Source organism: Tupaia chinensis, unplaced genomic scaffold (assembly GCF_000334495.1).
Source record: "Tupaia chinensis unplaced genomic scaffold, TupChi_1.0 Scaffold144314_1, whole genome shotgun sequence".
Taxonomy (NCBI): Eukaryota; Metazoa; Chordata; class Mammalia; order Scandentia; family Tupaiidae; genus Tupaia; species Tupaia belangeri.
Window position 1 is genome coordinate 45,805 of NW_006204172.1, and position 5,778 is coordinate 51,582.

The window sequence follows — 5,778 nt, forward strand, 5'->3', positions numbered from 1 at the left end:
CATGGTAAACCATGGTTCGAGTCCTGAAGTCCTTGAAGATCTTTCTGGGTATGCGTGTATGAATCTCCAAAAGGAGAATGGAGAAGGGATTTTGGCATGGCTATCTCCCCGGGGAGGTGACTTCTCAGTCTTCTTCTCACTGTCTTTCTATCATGAGTGCACATGCTGTGTGGTAAAAACCTTTAAAAAAGGCAATGGAGAGGCTTCTAGGGGGGGAGAAAGGAAAGTTCAAAGCACGAAATACACACATTCAGGGAGAAGGAAGATGCTAGTGGCTTCTCTTCCCCTTTTCATGGCCTGGGGGGAATAAAAACATTCCAATACCTATGGGAGAACCCCAAAATATACCAAGTCATCTGCCTTTTCCAGGAATTTCCCAAAGAGACTGAAAACTTTCAGGATCACTATATTTCAGAAGTCTAGGTTCTGATGCTGTTTAGTCCCTGCAAACCCCTGATATAAAATGTGTGGTTCTTTTGTAGACTGGCGGAAGGAGCAGTTCCAGGCCTGTGAGTGACTTGAGTCCTTTCTGGGTGCTCCCCCTTTGACCCTCATGGTTTCTGGCTTCTCCTTCGGTTCTCTGTGGTGACATAAATGTTGGAACCATCTTTGGTGGTAGGTAGGAACCATCCATTCAGAATAGGATGTGCAAAAAGAAGAGAATGACAGTCGCAGTGCTGGGACTGGTGGGTATGGCTAATGTCAGAGGCTAATAGATGTCCTTTAGCTCCTGTGCTGTCCTCAAGGCTCTGTGACGTAGTTAACTCCTAAATCAGTCCCTTGATTCCTTCAGCTTGGAGTGTCATTGGCTTGAACCTCATGAATCACAAGGCTCTTTTTTCAGGAAACTTAGGCCTCTGTTATGTAGCTAATGGCCCTGAGGGAGTGGTGGCTCTGTGCCCTTGTTATAGGGTGAGGGAGGGTCTTGCATAACTCTTGGTCACTCTCTCTGCAGTGGCTGTCACTCTGGATCCAAGTCGTGCTCATCCCAAACTTGCTGTCTCTCAGGACAGGACAAGTGTGACCTGGAAGGACATCTGTGTGGGCTCAGGTGATATCCATGTTGTGTTAAGCCATGAGGACATCACATCTGGACGCTGTTACTGGGAGGTGGAGATCAGGAATGCAGACAGCACTGAGTGGAATCTGGGGGTCTATGGGGAAAATCAGCCTCCAGATGTGTGGCTTATAGGGAATTATGAGGATGGATATTGTGCCCTCACCAAACAAATACATAGGCTGTCCCTTAGGCGGCCTCCCCACAGGGTGGGGGTTTTCGTGGACTACAGCGGGGGGGACGTCTCTTTCTACAACATGACTGACGGGTCTCACATTTTCTCTTCCCCTCCGGCTTCCTTCTCTGGGCCTCTTTCTCCATTCTTTTCACTTCGGTCAGGAGATGTGTCCCTGACCATCTGCTCCCCGGTGCATGGACCTGAGAGACTCCCTGTGCCCCTCAGCAATTCTTTGGAGCCCACAAACCCTCCAGGGGAGTTTGCACCCTTGCTTGGCACAGACTCAGGGGCTGAATTGCCATCACTCCCCTGACACTTTAAGGTTGAGGTACCCACAGGGCCCCACCATGTCCCTGAGCCCTCCCTGCTACTCCTCCTGAAGTTGCAGACCCTTGTGGGAAGAGCCTCTGAGATGAGTCCTGACAACTCAGCAGCCCTGACCTCTCTCTGGATGCAGCCTCCTGGGTGTGGGTGTGAGAATGTCTGGTCATGCCTGTGCTCAGGAAGCAGCAGGTAGAAGCTGACCGTGGGCCAGTCACAACGGCCTGTGCTGCCAAGATGTTGTGCTCTGCAGTTCTGGGACACACGGGAGGTTCAGGTTTGATTCTTGGTCCAACTTGAAGGCTGGATACAGTGGTGCTCATCCGTAATCCCAGAGACTTGGGATTCTGAGACAGAAAGATGGTGTCAGTGAGACCCTGTCTTAAAAAAAGTTTGATTGCTTTTGAATTGTTTTGGGGCAGTCTGAATTTAACTATGGGAAGTTATTATTCCTTTTGTATTAAAGACTATTTGATGACATTTTTATATTGTTTGCATATGAAAGGGTCTGAGGACCAAATTATTCTGCATAACAAAGGGAAGTCCTTTCTATACAACTTTATAATGTGATTTTGTGTAGACAGAGGGTCCCAGAGGTTGAGGGTGTCCCCAAGGTCTATCATGGGGAGTCTGGACTATCTAACCAAAAAAGTTGGTCATCCAAAAATTTCCTGGGAGTCGAATGACTGATGGACTTTTAAGAGGAGAAGGAACTTAATATTGTGTTCTGTATACTTTATACTCTGGAATCGATGAAACACACATATTTTCCCAAACCTCAGTAAATTTTTATTTTCTGTGAAAAACTGGTGCTGTGTCAATTTAGGAAATTAAAGTAAGGGCCTAGGTTCCTTTTGTTGTCAATACCAGATGGAATGAAGTGGACAACTAACAGAGGAAGTGATAAGTATCAGAAAAGGATGTGAATGAAAAAGAATTTCCAGAGGCAAAGTGAGTTGAAGAAATCTTTAACTAGGAGATTAAACAATGTACTGCCTCTTCGTACTTCCAAGTCCAATGTAGAGGTTAGTGGAAAACCATAGTAACCATAAAGAGGCAGGACTGTTGAGGGCTCCGACTCAGGGATGAAGGGACTATTGGGGGCTCAGACCCTTTCGGAAGGAAGGTGTGTTTATCCCACCAGCTGACGATGTCTGACCAGCTGTGGTTCTGGCTGAGAGTGAAAAGACATGACTTGGGAAGTGGAAGAAAGAAATTGTTAAAAGTAAAATAAAAATGAGAGGAGGCCCGTGTCTTGAACTAAGCTCCTTCTCTACGTCCCAACAGGCCAGATCAAAGTAGGGTCACTCATGCTAAAACACCATTAAACTAAAACTTTAAGAAAGCTGATAGGTTCCCTTCCTCCCCCAAAGTACAGGAAAGGACTTTACTCTGATATTTCTTTATTTGCCTGTAGACCAGACTGGAAAAGGAGAAAATGATTACCTTTGGTCCTGTCCTTGAAGTTTCATTAAGTAAGCTTGTGTCGCAGGAAGGAAGAATGTAACACACCCGGACAAAGTTTGTCATAACCCCAAGCCCATCCAGATTCCAAAGAGAACGATTTACTCTGAACATCAACCCATTCTTCCTTCTTAAAAATAATTTTACAGTGTGCCAGACTCACTAACTCCCACTCTGACCCCAGATGACTATGAGGTCATTCTGCTCCCCTTGTCATAGGGTCTAGCCAATCGCTGCTGAACAGGACTCCTGGCTATAGTCCTGACGTAATCCTCCTCCCCATTCATGACTTTTGCCTTTAAAAGTCACCCTGAATTCTGTTAGAGCTCAGCACACAAGTTTAAGGGCAACCTGGATATTGTGGTGTCTGGGCAATTGTCTTTCCCCTGGTCCTAATAAATTCTTTTGCTTCACTTACTTTGCCTCAGCCTCTATTTATCATTTTTTTTAGGTTAATAAAGTCATAAACTTCAGTTCTGGCTTTGTGACTAATTACAGAAACAAGGACTGTATAGCTGCTTGTTTCATTTTTGCCATTTTTACTTCTCAAGTGAATGCGTTTATTTGTATGAACCATTTTTTTGGGTCTCTTTTTACACTTGTGATTTTATATATAAATTGTTGAAAGATAGATTTATAATTATAGTCTCTAGGGCATAGTATAGACAATGTAACTGTGACTGAATTGTTAATTTTTTAGAGAGATTTTTGCTATAGGACGCCCCTCGCTGGAGAGGCAGAGAGATAGAAAGTGAGAAATCACCCCCCAAGGGGGATGACCATGTTGCAATCCCTTCTCCTTCATTCTTTTCTCGAGATACTGGGCACGCACGCACACACACCGGGCATGAGCTTTGACTGTGGTCTATGTGGGAGTCCAGTGAGATAACCATTAACCATCTGCTGGTCCCTGTGACTGAATTGGAAATCCTTCCAATAATGACTGGGACTGTCTGTCTTCTTATTTTGGGGAAATGGTGAGAGTTCCGCACTTTTAAGGGTAGCTTTGATAGGTGAAAATACAGTTATATGGAAGTTTCAATATGTGTAAAATGCTGTATAGTATGTGTGTAGTGTAGGAAGTGTGTAATCACATGTGGATGGTGCCTGTTATCATTTGAATGCTTCTGTGTTTCAAATCAACCTCATCCTGTCCTGCTCTATGACACTACAGAGGGACTCTGTAAACATTCTTCTCTGCCACCTGGCACCTGTTAGACCTTGTATGTAAACTGTACTGAGAGTGCACTGCTAGGTAGAGCAGAGGACATACCTTTTCTTCTTGATGTGACTGCCAGGGTCACACAGAGGGCCCAGATTCATTGGCCTTTGGTGAGCCTGCCTGGCGTCATTGCAGGCCATTTCTGAGTCCAGCTAGTACCCCAGTGTATCCAGTCCATTAGCCTAGACCTGAGGCAGGTCAGGGAACTTCACCTGTGTGACATTGTATGAAATACATATTTAGTCTCTGCCCCTGGTTCCTGATAATATTTGGTTTCTGTCTCTGGTTCCTAAAAAGGTTCTTAAAACCCTTGGAATTTCCTCATGTGAAAAAAAAAAAAGCTTATTTTAAAAATTTATAGTAAGTACCTTCCAACCACCCCTGAGTTCATGTTAGTGAGGTGATTTTTGGAAAGTCCCTAAGTAAGTCAGAATGGGGGCTGGGTTGCCAAGAAAAATAATCTTGTGATCAGAGTTGGAACTTTAAGCTCCATCTCCCTACCTCAGACCAGAAGGTGAGTTAATCAACAATAGCCAATGATTTAACTAATCATGCTTCTGCAGTCTCACTGAGAGAATGAAAAGCTCTGAGAATGTAAAGTTCTAGGTTGAAAATGATATGATAATATTCTTTTTATTTATTTAATATTATCATTATTTGTTTATATTACATTGAATCACGTGTAAGTTTACAGTGTATTACATTTTTTTTCAGAAGGAATACCATGCATATCAGCCAATACAAAGACATTAAAATCCCCATCATCATCATCCAATAGCTTTTCATTATTTTTTCCAGATTATTATTATTATTATTTCAATTATTTTTTAAACATTCAATCTCTATCATTACACTTGTAAAAAGATTTTACCAAACATGAAATGCTTCTCAGACCAGTCCGGTTGAGAATACTATACAATATATGATAACATTCTTGATCCACTTGTCACATACTGCATACATACTTTAAAAAAGCATGTTGTGTGCTCCAGAGATTCATAATGGTTGAATGTAATAAGAAATACAATATATTATATAGTATATATAATATATAATATTTATATATATAATTCAAAAATAGTAAGAGAAATTTGCTTAAGACGTAAAGCCAGGAAAAAAGTTAGGTTTTAGTTCAATCAGTAGGTAGATGAAAATATCAACAGTTCAAGAGAAGACAAAAAGTCTTAAATCTGGAAACAAAGCATAGAAGAAAATCAGTAATGTTTTAGTCAAAAGTCATAAAATTCTATTTCACCAGTTCAGTCTCATGTAATTAATATTTCTTCTATTGAATTTGCAGTGTTACTGTGGTCTGGTCTTTCTGTTTAAGTTCTGGAAATTAACATTCAACTCCAGACTTGCCCCTACCTTTAGGCTGGCCATTTTCTTGGTTGTTTTTTGTACTCTTATTTCTGTGTGTCTGACTTTACTTTTCCTGGTATAGCAGTCTCTTCAGAACTTCTTGGAGAGCTGGTCTGGTGTTGGTAAATTCTTTCAGGTTTTGTTTACCTGAGAATGTTTTTGTCTTTTCTTCCC

The 5,778-nt window shown here is 42.1% G+C and overlaps 1 long non-coding RNA gene across 1 annotated transcript in view; it reads left to right on the forward strand.

The window, feature by feature from the left end:
- The window catches only part of LOC114005708 (uncharacterized), a 3,022-nt gene extending 1,899 nt beyond the window's left edge, over positions 1-1,123 (forward strand). Inside the window, exons 2-3 of the long non-coding RNA XR_003547546.1 lie at positions 483-509; positions 956-1,123. This is a non-coding gene — a long non-coding RNA (uncharacterized LOC114005708). The remainder of the gene's footprint in view (positions 1-482; positions 510-955) is intronic.
- The last annotated feature ends 4,655 nt before the right edge of the window (positions 1,124-5,778 follow it).